Raw genomic sequence first — 13,811 nt, 5'->3', positions numbered from 1 at the left:
GTTTCCCAAGTAGCTGGGATTATAGGCATGTGCCACCACGCCCAGCTAATTTTGTATTTTTAGTAGAGATGGGGTTTCAGCATGTTGGCCAGGCTTGAGGAACTCCTTACCTCAAGTGATCCACCCGCCTCAGCCTCCCAAAGTGCTGGGATTATAGGCATGAGCCACTGCGCCCAGCTTCATCTTCCTTATCGTAGTTTGAATGAAGTTTTTTTCTCATTTCATTTTTTTCCTTTTTACTACTTCTTTTAGGGAAAACCTAGAAATTAAAACATGTATCTTCTTATTATCAAGTGTAAAGTTCCAAAGTGCTTTTACCCTCTACCCAGATAATACAAAGACTTTAGAACATTTTAAATTGACCTGCTTATGTCTCTGATATGTGGCTATAGAGATATTTACATATCTATATCTATATATCTATATCCTTTTAACCTTAGACATTGTTGCGGTCTGACATACTTATTATTCATTTAGATTTACCAAAATGCTTCCAATATGCTTCACTCTTCATTCCTTCTCACATCTGAAACTTCCATAGGGGATAACTTATTTTCTCTTAAAGTACACTTTCTTGACAATTTGCAGTCTGCTTATGGTAACCTTACTTGGTTTTCGTTTGTCTGAAAATATCTTTATTTGTCGTCATTCTTGAGAGAGGCTTTTGGTGGACATGGAATTCTACATTGTCACTGTAGTCTTTCAGAGGACTGAAGATACAATTTCTTTCAGGCAGACTTCGCAGTTGCTATTGAAAATTCAGCTTCAGGTCTGTCACCACTTTACAGATAATCATTTTCCTCCTCCTCTTCTCTTTGGTGTTTTTTGTTTCACTGTATGTGTCTAGGTGTGAATTTCTTTGTATTTATCCTACCTGGGAATCATTGGCCTTCCTAAAGCCTTGGATTTCTGTCTTTCATCGGTTCTGAAAAACTCTCAGTCGTGATTTCTTCCATTATTGACTCTCCACATTCCCTTTTGTCTCTTCTCATGAAACTTGATTAGAGCTAAGTGAGAACTCTTCCCTCTGTCTTCCTTGTCTTTAAACCTTTATTTCATATTTTCTTTCTCATCTCTTTGACCCTCTGTGATGCATTTTTGAACAATTTCCTCTCATCTATATTTTAGTTTATGAATTCTCTCTTCAGCCATATCAAATCAACAGTTAAAACCATGAATTGAATTGTTAATCTCAGTTATATTTATTTTACTTAGTAAGATTACATTTTTGTTTTCAAGTATTCAAGTTAATTTCATTGATTTTTTTTCTTGAACTTAATTTCTTTAAAGGTGGTAAACATTGTTATTTTATGGTCTGCACCTGTTAGTTCTAAGGGTTTTGTGTGTTTTCTTTGTTCTTTTGCTGCTGTGGGTTCTGACTCATGGCATGTTATTTCTTCCGATGACTGAGTATTCCGAAATGTCATCTGCTTATTCTCCATGTGGGAATTGTTTGAGGTTTAAGATGAAGGTCCATTCCTTCAGAGAGAATTTATGTTTGCTTCTGCCAGGAATTTTTGGTGGATGATCACTTGGAGCCACATGGTACTGAATTCATGGGTTTGAGTTTTTTTGGACTAACTAGATCAGCCACAAATTCCGCCAAGGGTTGGTGTGTGGTTCCAGTGATCAGGGACTCTTCTTTTTTTCCCCCTTCTATGCTCAGTACCACGGCTGCTGACCTCGGGAGGCCCTGGCCTTTGTCTTATGCCACACACATGCTGCAAGGCTGTGGAAATGGAAGCTCACGTGCCCCATTCTTGGCCAGTCCTCTCCGGGAGGAGTAGCTTCAGTCCTCTGCCTTGGTTTCTGGGTTTCCGTCTCCTCTTGGATTCTGGTCTAGTAATTTACTTTTACGCATTGTGTCAGCTCTTGATGATTTTATATTTTCATAAAGTTTATCCAACCCTTTCCGTTGTTTTCAGTGGGATAGAGTTAGTAGTACCAGCACCTCTATTATCAGGAATGGAGATCATGCCTGCCTCCTTTCCCAGGGTATCCAGGTGGTCTCTTGCTGCCCAGGACTGCCAGTCACAATGTCCCAGGTAGATCCTTGGCCTCACCCAATGCTCTGGAGATTTCTGTGCCTCTTATTTCCTAACAAGATTCAAGTTATCATAGGTATTAAGTTGGACAGAACCTTGTAAGTCATCTAGGCCAAATATAAGCTCCCACCAGAACCATTCAGGAATGTCACTGAGAAGGAGTGAAGGCTCTGGGGTCAGCTGCCCCAAGCTTGGCTTCACCAACTACTGTGTGACCTTAGACAAGTCACTCAGCCTTTCTGGCCTGCCTACTTCTTGCTGTAAAACGGGATGAATATCAGCGATCATAAATGTGTGCTTTGAGAGTAAAATGAAAGATGAGTAAAGCACATAGTATATAGTGCCTTGTCCCAATATTAAGGGAATTGTAGTTGTTGTTATTATTCCTATCAGAATTTCCCACGGAGCTTCATAAATATGCATAGTCAGACTCTCTCCTGGATCCCTGAGATCTGCAGAATTTAATGTTCCCGAGTGTGGCCTTCATAGGGAAGCCCAGCAGCCTCTGCAGAGAAGTGCAAGCCGCAGCACTCAATGGAAACTACCTGTATGGCCAGCCTTCCTTTCACTGAGGCTAAGCGTCTTACTCATGTCTAAGGAGCAGGTTGGTCTAGACTACTACCCAGATCCCTGATCCCACCGTGGCCAGGAATTCCCTCTGACCCTCCTTTTAGCACACTGTCTTCTGCCTAGAGTCTCATTTCCTTAGGACTCCCTCTTTACCAGGTGAGAATCCCTGTAAACCAGCTAAACAGGTCGGTGACTAAGCTAAATGTCTTGTAGGTGAGTCACCCTCCTGAGAGCTACAGTAATGCCTCTTCTCCAGGGAAGGGAAGGCCCGTCAGTGGATGCACCTCTTCCCCTGCAGGCCAGGACTATGCCCCCATGGCCCCATGCATGCCAGGACACACACATGCTGGGCACCAAAAGCCCTTGTCTTGTCGGCCCACCCATGCCCCGGTGAACTCCTTCATTTGGTCAACAAACACCGCTGCTCATGGGAGGCGCAGACAGCAAGGAAACCAACTCAGTGCTTGCTCACTTGACGTGTCCAGTTGGTGGGACAGAGACTGTGTTTTGCAGACTTTTCATCCTCACTTTAGTACAGTAGGTGCCCAGTGAATGAGAGCTGAACGAGTTAAAGCACGAGCAAAGTCACACAGAACAGTCGCCATGTGAATGCTCATGGCGCCATGCCCAGCTCTGCCGCAGAAGCAGGTCTAGCGGTTCTGGGCCATTGGCTCCTCCTGGGGCTGCCCTCCCCATCGTCACTGGAAGGCTGGAGGACTCTCCATTATGGAGCCCAGGGGAGGGTGAGGACGTCCCTGCACTCCCTGCCCTGTAAGCATCCACCCCCTCATTTACACAAGGAGGGAGGGGGTTTTAGTTCCTTGAGGGGTTGGTGCCAGATTGTTGAAAACCACTGGGTTTCTTACTGCTGCTCAGTGGTTGAATTCGATATAAAATACATGTTCCTGTTCATTGCCATTTATGTGTTAGTTATCATTAACAGCCATTATAATTTTTTCCCAGTGGCAATTACATTGATATTACTATATCTAAATCAAAGAGGACATTACAGCAATTACTGTCATAAGTTGATTGGGAACCACCTAATTTTTAAGTGACACTATTTTCTTATCAGCACGATAATTTTGCTTCGCAATAAATAATATACCAGGAGAGCTGTGCAACCACCAAGTGTATTTAGCCTTGCTTGCAAAGAGAATCTAACACGCCATCTTGCATATAATTTTTTTTTAAATAAATGGAAGTATACTTACAGTTTCTTCTTCACATCAGAAGAATAAAACCAAGATCTGAAATCCTAGGATTTGAACATATTTTAACAGATTTTGAACCCAATAGCTGAACTGCACAGGGATGGGAAGAGAAGGAGCTTTTCACGCTTTCAATCTGTCTTTCAAGGTGATGAAGAGGAGGGGGTGGGAAAGGAGGAAGGGGGAGCCAGGAAGAGGCCTGGGTCAGCGGCCTCCCTCCCCTTCCCCGGCAGAGCGGCTCTCACATCCAGGGTCCCCAGCTCTGCCCAGGTGGGTGCTGTCTGGACGGGTTACAGAAATTCAGGCAAGGTTACTATTGCTCTTCTTTCCAGACCACCCAGGTGCCAGGAAGCTGTGCTGGCCGCAGCCTTGGGGCGCAGTGGGAGTTCTGCCTGCCTGTCTCCTGCACCTGCCTGCTGGTGCCTCCAATTCCTCTCAGCTGGACCAGAGCCTTCCAGTTCTGAAGGGGCGCTCACTGGGACTCTGCATGGGTGATTTCCCAGTGAAGTCAGTGGTCCTTGAGGGCTGGTTTCCAGGGGGCAAGCTTCTCTCTCCTGGGGGTTTGGAAAACATACTGCCCCACGGTGGGCACTGGGTGGGTGAGGCTGGCCAGCAGGGAGCAGGGGCTTGCCCCAAAGGGCAGCGGTTGTTGCTGTCTCTCTTCAACCCACGGTTCCACTCTACCTCGAGCCCTCCAGAGTCTGTGGCCCACTACCCCAATGCCCTCCTTCCCACCTCACCCCCTTCAGCTAGTGGAAGGAGGTAGCTGATCCTGTTCTCCTAGTTCAACATAGTTTCTTCATCTCTATATGTGCCAATTTCAGCTCAAATGCCCCCTGCACCCCTGCACAGAGCTGGCTGCAAACAGTCCTTCCTCTGAACGCCCGCTGGGGCACTTCCCAACTTCCAAGTCAGGCAGATCTGGCTTAAGGACTTGGATATTTTCCAGCTGTGTGACATTGAGGAATATACCTGGCTTCTCTGAACCTCAGTTTGATCAATAACTGAAGAGGAAGATAACTTCTCTGGTCATCGACACTCTGAATTCTTACCAAGTACCTGCTATGTGTAAGGTTTGGAAAGCTTTGTGTCCCACTGGTAAAGCTGCCTGGTCCCTCCCCAGTTGTCCTGTTTACTGGCCTTGAAACCTCCGGCATGTCTCTTCAGTGCTTTGTGCCTCAGTTTCCCTGTCTGTAAAATGGGGGTGATAATAATGGATCCTACCACAGGGGCTAGTTATGAGGATTAAAGAAGTTACTACATAAAGCTGTTGGATCAGTGGCTGGCACACTACAGAAATGTTAGATTTATTAATTTTAAAAAATGGCACCTCTTCCAGATTCTATATTGATTACAAGTTGGAATGATAGTATTTTGGATATATTGGGGTAATAAAAATACATTCCACCTTTTTAATGTGGCTATGAGAAAATTTTTAATTCCATATGTGGCTCTCATGTGTGGCTCAAGTTACTATCTCTATTGGACAGTGTCAGTCTAGAAGACACTGGCTGAGGATTAGATGAAGTAACATGCACCAAGCACTTAGCACAAGGCCTAGAACACAGTAGGTGCTTAATAAATGTTGTGTCTCTCCTCTACCCTGCCATTCCTTCTCCCGAAGCCTCTCGTTATTTGTGCACCTGCATTGCTCCCTCCCCATTAAAGTGTGAGGTCTGTGCAGGTAGGATTCTGCCTGGGCCCTCCTCACCCTCCTGCAGACTCAGAACCTACAGGCAGGAGATTTGGACACTTGCAATGGATGGCTGAGGCCACTTTCTTGGAGAGGGTGTTCTCCCAAGCTCCTGGCAGTATTGTCACGTGGCAAGACACTTCCCTATTGTTCATACTGGAACCCAAGACTAGGGGCTCCAGCTCAACCAGGCCTCAGCCCTCCCTTCCCCATGGCCCAGAGGGGCCCATGTCCCACCTCCGTGCACTCTCCCAGCTTCCACGGTTCCAGGGGGCTGAAGAGATGGGGAGGGGGAGGAAGAGAACAAACAATGTTGTTGGTTAACATCAGATTTTCTCTTCCTTCACTGTATTCGGGCTGCATGAAGGGCCTGGAAACATGAACTAAACGTGTGTGATAATGAGATTGTTGGTGCAAAGTCAGCTTGAAAGGACTGGGAGCAATTAAGCTTGCTGACTTATACAGCTAGAATGACAAGATGCCAGAGCCGGCCCCGCTCATCCATATCAGAGGGCCCTGTCCCGCTCAGCCTGTGTGTGGAGTGGGCCTGTCAGCCCGAAAGTGGGCATCCCCATTGCCAGGAAGCTGGGCCTGCCTCCTCCTCCTGGCTCCTGCTCCGCCAGGCCCTGGTTCCGTGGACTGCCACGAGCAGACACCTGTGTCCAAAGACTCTCTGATTCCAGGAAAAGTCGTCCCCTAAAGGAAGTGCCTCTGTCCTGAGTCCTGTCTCCTGCAGTTGTAACTGAATACCTTAGGACACCAGCAGGCTGCCCACAAACCTCAGTCAATGCCCTCACAGTGCTCCCAATAATGCTCCTGTTCTTGCAGACCTGGCACTGCATGGGCAGAGGAGTGACACCCTTTAAAAACATGGCCTTTGAAGGCTTGGACAAGACGACCAAGCGGTGCTCCTGGGGCCTGGGGCCTCTGAAATCACAGACATGCTGAAATCCAGGAATCTTGACAGGACCTTGCCTAAAATTGCAGAAGGCCTGACTCCTACACCTGCTGTTTCTTTTTGGAGAAAATGAGGATCTTGAGCTCAGCTTCAAGGCTTCCCCAGCTCACGGCCCTGCTCAGGCGCAGCCCTCCACACTCACATTCCTTCCCACCTCCAGGAAAATGCAGAGCTCAAGGCTCTTCCTGGCTCTCTGTTAATATCCCTCTTGCAAAGAGATCCCAGCCTGAGTGGGATCCCAGCACCCAGCGAAGGAAGGTCATTTCCAGGCACCGCCTTGATGCTGAATGGTTTGGCTGTGTCCCCACCCAAATCTTATCTTGAATTGTAATAATTCCCATGTGTCAAAGGTGGCACCAGGTTGGGATAATTCAATCATGGGGGTGGTTTCCCCCACACTGTTCTCCCGACAGTGAGTGAGTTATCAGGAGAACTGATGGTTTAATAAGGGGCTCTCTCCTTCACTTTGCTCTCATTCTTCTCCTTCCTGCTGCCATGTGAAGAAGGATGTATTTGCTTCTCCTTGTGCCATGACTAAATTTCCTGAGGCTTTTCCAGCCATGCTGAACTATGAGTTAATTAAACCTCTTTCCTTCGTAAATTACCCAGTCTCAGGTGTGTCTTGATCAGCAGTGTGAGAACAGACTAATACAATGCCCCTTAGCTGGTCATGGGGTCCAACTCTCATTCACAGTCTGCTGACTGAAGTTCCTTCTCTCTACCCCAACATTTGGTGATCTTACTAAGCAGCCAGATAGGGTGAGGCCGAGGGAAAGACGTTCGTTCCTGCTCTTTGGCAGTGGCTCTGGGTAGCCGGATTCCCAGGACCGTATGCAGTCACCAGCATTTTTCATGCTTTTCACATGGGTGGTCTTTCCTGGTAAGGAGAAAGATATGCACACAAGGGGCCACGACTGCCATGAGAGGGCTGTCTCATCATGACCAGCAACTCTGATGTCACACTTGGTTCCAGCCCTTGGCTCCTGATCAGGGGCTGATGTCCCTCATCCCCGATGGTCCTGCAGGGTGATGCCTGGGGGATGGCCCATCCTGATTGAGTTTAGGGCTGTGTCATAGCAGTCACACGTTCTTAGGGATCACGTCCTCTACAGTGGAAAAGTGAATGACGTGTTTCACCGGAAAACAACCTGATTGCTGATGTGTGGCAGTAGTAAGCCTCTCTGTGGATCCCTTTCCTAGTCATGAGCTTTTAAACGACAGAATTTTCCACTGAATATCACAGATTTTCTGCCACTAACAGAATGGGTGGATGACCTTAGAATAAAAGGTCTAGAAAAAGAATGCTGCATATTACTTTTCTAAAAAAAATTGGAAGTGCTTTATATTATGCTGGGAGAGTATAGCAGGGAGAGGCTCACCCAAGGCTTGGGTGAGATGGCAGAGTGATGTGTCCTAGGGCAGCTGCCATTCCTCCTCGGGCCTCAGTTTCCCCCCTACAAAACAAGGGAGGTAGATGATACCATCTTTAAGGTCCCTCTTGGATCGGAAGGTCTGTGGTTCTGTTGTCATAGTTATAAGTCAGTAGCATCTTTTACCCCTTGGGGACGCGTGCAAAAGCAGACACTACAGGGGAAAACATGATTATCACAAACCAAGGAACTGTGGATTCGGCAGGGTGGAAAACTCCGCATCCTCAAAGAAACAGTGTGAGGAACAAAGTTCCCTTTCACTCCCAAAATGACTAAAAACAAGCCATTAGTCATTTCATCAGGGGTTAGTGGTGATTCCATCGGCCAGCCTTCATTTTGGGAAAGTGATTAACTATAAATTTATCTTTAAACTTTCAACCATTCAGCACCATAAGACTGGAGAAAAAACAAAAACAAAAATCAAAAAACTTTCAACCAGGCCAGGCACCGTGGCTCATGCCTGTACTACCGGCACTTTAGGAAGCCGAGGTGGGAGGACTGCTTGAGCCCAGGAGTTTGAGACCAGCCTGGGCAACATAGGGAGGCCCTGTTTCCACCAAGAAAAAAGACATTAGATGGGCATTGTGGTGTGTGCCTGTGGTCCAAGCTACTTAGGAGGCTGAGGCAGGGAGATCCCTTGAGTCCTGGAGGTCAAGGCTGCAGTGAGCTGGGATTATGCCACTGCATTCCTGCATGGGGGTCAGAGCAAGAACCTGTCACTAAAAAACACAAAAAACTTTCAGCCAATCTCCATGTTCTATAATAAATGGACACTCTGCAAGTTAAAATGACTGCTGGCATGTAGCACACGAAGGTTCTTATAGTCAGCATCAAAGACATTTATCTGGTGTCACCTGGCTCAGCTTTAGGCTGGGTAAGAGGTCTCTGCTGGCAGCAGCCAACTGCCACGGCTCATATCCCAGGGGTAAGCTTGCTCCAAGCGATTCATTGTTGGGGGCTGAAGGCAGGCACCCCACCTTGTGCTGGCAAGACAGCTGCACACCCGGCTGCTGACCTGCCCTGTACCACTTCACACACGCAGCCCTGGGACTTGGCTGGACCTGCAGAAGAGATGGCAAAAGCCAGGGCCTGCTTTGGTGGCTGGTGTTCAGGGACCTCCCTGGCACCTGAACTCCCACTCCAAGAGTGGCTGGAAGGTAAGGAAGAAGGAACAAGGAACTGTCGTATCAGGTGCGTTAGAGAAGCCTCTCGGAGCCCCAGTTCGCTTGTGTCCTCATTTGTGAAATAATAATATCATCTTCTTTGCTGAAGAAAAGAGTGCAGAGTCTAAGCTTGACCAGCACCCCAGGGGTGCCCCACGAAACCCTCATCATGCGTGCCCCTTCTGCAGTGGCCCCTCCACCTTGGCACTTATGTAGCAGGGAGTGGTTGAGCAGGGGGCCTGGGATAAGGAGAAGTTTGGTCCTTGGCCAGCTTTGATTCAATGCCCAGCATGCTCTGTGTGGCCCTCGGTGTGGGGGATCCAGCAGTGATGCCCTTAGCCCCCGCCCTCGGGGGTCTTGCGGGACTCCACCTCAAATGTGCATGGGCACCTCACGGGGACATCACCTCAGCTCCAGAGGGGACAGGTGTGCCGGGCTGGCCCTGTCTTGTCATGGTGGTCCTGGAACTCTCCGATTCCACAGAGCGGTGGGCAGTTTCCCTTCCCAGCGTCCATTCTGTCTCTTCCCATTCTGTCTTGTGTCTTAACAGCACCAGAGGTTTCTTGTGGTTCAGGTGGGATTGGCTCCTCCCCAGAGAGACATCTGCTCCTCTTGCCGTGGGTACACTTTGCTTAGCCCAGCCTTGTGTTGGGAGGGGTGGTGTGGCAGGGTTTGGATGGAGTAGATGCAGATCCTGTCCCTCAGGCAGCCATCCGATGAAGCAGTCTGAGATGGCCCGGAGCACGGCATGGCTGAGGGAAAGCCAGGGAACTGGAGCTGGGTTCACGATCGCCTGTGCCGGGAAGCTTTCTACCTGTGGACCTTCCCGTGCCGCGAGCTCTGTTGTTGCTTAAGCCAGTTTCAGCCAGATTTTCTGATGCTTGCACCCCAACACATCCTGTTAGATTTAAAAATAATCCACTGGGGGCCTGTCACAGGTTAATTTTATTCCACTTAAAAAAATTTAGTCTCTTCCACTTTTGGGTGATAAGGATCACAGGGATAATGAATTACAAAACCTTGCTATTCACCGAGTGGTATCTCCTCTCATTTTTCCTACTCCCAAGTCCAAAAAACCATAAGGGCTGTAACTACTGTCCTGGCATCAGGGCGTGGGGAGCCTGTGCACACCTCCCTGACTGCCGTTTCCAGAGTTCTCCTCTGTGCCTCTCTCATTCCAAGGGGAACGCAGGGAGAGGAGCTGGTACGACTGAGGGCTGGGCATGGGGACAGGCGCTCTCTGCTTTATGGGATGGCATCCAGAGGTTATGGTTATTATTATTCCTCCTGCATAGATGACAAACGAAAATGAAACATCTGAGGTTCCTGTTCGTTAAAACTCTTGCTAAAGTTGTGGCGACAATCTATGCAAGAGTGGGCTTTGAGCTCAGGCCAGTCTGACTTGCAGGTACATGCAGGCAAGACACAAGGTTCACCACCCAAGGGAGTCTCCCCAGACAGCACCCTTGTCCACTGGGAACGGGGTCCTCACATGTGATGGGCCCAAGCATGATGGGCAGAATCCTAAAGAGACTCTTCGTGGAAGGATGAAAGTTGGTCTAGTTTATCTCTGATAGTCCTTCTTCCTTTCCAAGGGTTTAGTATTCATTGTTTTGTTCACTCGCTGAATCATTCAGTTGATATATTCGTAGCCTGCTATGCATTGGGTACTTCTTGGGACCCTCTTCAGTTCCAATACAACTTTCTCTGACACATGAAGGTCAGAACAGTCCAGAGACTCCAATTCCAATGCCCAAGTATTAGGCACTACTGAGACTTTTGAAGAAGTTCAGCGCCCAGGGATTTATTCTGGGGAGTGCTAAGGAAGCACATGGGTTTGCTGCCAACAGAACATTGAAACTCATCTGAAGAACAAAATATGTATTTGTTGCACCATCAGGTGGACACCCTAGACCCGCGCTATCCATCTTCTTTGGCCTTCCCAGGTGTGCAGACCGGTTTACCTGGTTTTCCAGGTGAGCAGCCTCAGGCAGTGAGCACCCATGATTTGCCTGAGGCTGTGGTGTGGGACTGAAAGGAACCAGCACCAGCTCTCTGGGGTCTCATGCGCAACTGGAAAAAACTGGAGTGCCTGTCCTGAAATCCTGCAATAGTATACACGTGTGAGGCACTGGGTGTGGACTTTTGTTCCATTTTAAAATGAAAGTGAAAAGCACACCTTAATTTAATACTTACCAGCGTGTACTATGCTCCAACCCCACAGGAAAGTCCTGGGAATACAGAGATGATAGTGAGGTGAGATGGGTCCTGCCTTCGAGGAGCCCACAGTCTCCAGGGAGACAAGACACCGTGGAAGGCGTTAGAAATGAGATCTGAATGAAGTGCTCGTGGAACCCAGCAGGGAGAAGATATTTGCCTCCACAGGACTGGGGAAGTGGTGAAAATAAACTCACTGAAGTTAGGCAAGCAGCACACTACCTATACTGTCACCCGCCAGTCCCGTTATTAAATCCTTTTAAGATTTGCTGGTCAAAGCAAAGGTCCCACCTGGCAGCCAGAGACCCCAGGGTGCCTCAGATCTCGCGTATGGTCTACAAAGGCCCCAAGAAGCTGACACGCACAAGAGGTCCGGCTTTCCTGTCCCCGGCCCAACTCAGCCCAGGCTTCCTGTCCCCAGCCCAGCTCAGCCCGGCCTTCCAAAAGCTTTCTACTCCCATTCTCCCCACCCTGGCTCCTACCTTCCTTGCTGCCCCTAATTTTCTGAGGTCATCCCTGGCCGCCTCCAAACCTTCCTCTTTCTGCCTCCAGTGTGTGCTGGACTCCAGCGAGCGCCTAAGCAGAGCTGCTTATTCTGCTGCTGCCGCTGCTCACAGGCATCTCCCCAGACCCTCCTGTTCGGCTCCATGGCCTCTCCTGTGGGTTGTGGCACATGCAGAAAAAGCACATCAAGCCTGGCTACGTGTTCCCAGGAGACCACGTGCTGTGCTGACCACAGTCGGAACCCCAAAGGAGGGATGAAGGTCAGGTGCTCAGGGGCACGGTGTGGGGGCCTGCCTGATTTCCACAGGGCAATACGTGAGAGCCCAGAACAGTCGCTGGCTCCCTGCCTGGGCATCCGGGGCTATCTGCAAACTCCTAAAACTGTATTTTATCTACAGCTCAGTTGGCTTCCTTTTTGATAACAAGATGTTTTCTTGCATTTGTCCTAGACAGACAGGCATTATTCCAATGACTACAGCGATGTATTACGAAGCATTCGTATAGTTTATAACGTTTCCCTTATGAAGGCTACTGCCTCTTACATTACTATAATTTCTACGGGCCAATCTAAATAAATGCTACATGTGTTGCCGCATCGCTTGTTCCAAGTGACCCGATTCAAAGGTGATATAAATGGGATATTTCCTCTCTTCATCAGGATAGTCGTCTAGTATCTTGCTAATGACGACATAAGCTGAGTGACAGCGGACCCCCCAAAGGCCTTCTAGGAGTTTTACTGACCACTCCAGCTAAAGGAGTGAGGTTTAATTGGTGACACCAGACCAGCGGGGAGAACACTGGCATGACAAAGAATTCGACTAGAAAAGCATAAGGGAAACACCAAGGAGTTTAGGTCCTTTTCAGCCCTGCCTTGATCTGAAAGGCGGTGAAGCTGGAGGTCTAGGGCCCACTGTAGGTCACTCCTAATACCTGGACTTACTTCCTGCCCTGTTTAAAACTGTACGAAAACAACTGCCACCAGAGCCCTCCGAATATCAGACATACAATGAGGTGTCACAGCTGAGTTTCAGAAGGGGGATTCCTTTAACGAAGCTGAAAATGTGATGATAACAAGGAACCGTTTTCATAGTTATATCAAGCCCTTGTTTTTGCAATTCACACCCAGGTTGCCTTTGCATTGCTCTTAAATGCCTGATAAAGCACCATTTTGCAAGATGGGAATCTCTCCAAAGGCAGTGTAATAATCCAGGACCTTGCCACCAGCAGCATGGGTTGGGGGGGGGTGGTCACCTGGAAAATGCTGACTCCGAGTTCCTCTGCACCTCCTGAATCAGGACCATTAAGTGAACAGGTGACTTGTACGGACGTTAGTGGGTAGGAAACACCCCTCTCTAGTGAAGAACAGCCTTGGTCTGAGAAATATCCATGGACCCAGGCTCTGCTCAACCAGTGATAAGTGATCTTGGGCAAGTCATTTTTCTGTGCTTTAATTTTTGCTTCTCTAATGGGAATCATTTGTCTCTACCCAATTAACAGCAGAGAAGTGAAGACAGCAAAATTGCAATCAAATACGTCAAATGCACAAATAAGTTCCAAAATGTTACAAAAAGTGTATGTACAAGTTGAAAGGACAAATATTCTCCAATACTGATAGTGGTGGCATTTTAATTTTCCTGCTCCTGGAGAATGAGCATTCTCTACAGTTGGCTGGACACCGGGGCTCCTTCAACTGGCCCTCATTCCACAAGTAATTCTCCAAGTTACTTTGAGTAAAAACCCTCAAGGAGACAATTCAATTTCCAAATGTAAATTCCAACAACATATAGAGGGAACACTATCGCTACCAGTCCCCCGGTGAGAAATGAGGTTTTCTACAAAATGTGATTGCCTTTGACATTGTTGCCGTTCCTGTGAAGTGGTTTTTCAATGTTAAAAGAAGCTGTTTCTATTGGGAAGGGATTTGTTCATGTAAAGTTGAAAGTTTACGCTTGTTATGCATGAGTTCGAGGGAAGGAAGACAGAAACGATGTGGAAAGACATGGATGTTCAATGTCATGTG

This window comes from Chlorocebus sabaeus, chromosome 18 (assembly GCF_047675955.1).
Source record: "Chlorocebus sabaeus isolate Y175 chromosome 18, mChlSab1.0.hap1, whole genome shotgun sequence".
In the NCBI taxonomy this organism is placed as follows: domain Eukaryota; kingdom Metazoa; phylum Chordata; class Mammalia; order Primates; family Cercopithecidae; genus Chlorocebus; species Chlorocebus sabaeus.
This window is presented reverse-complemented; position numbering follows the sequence as displayed.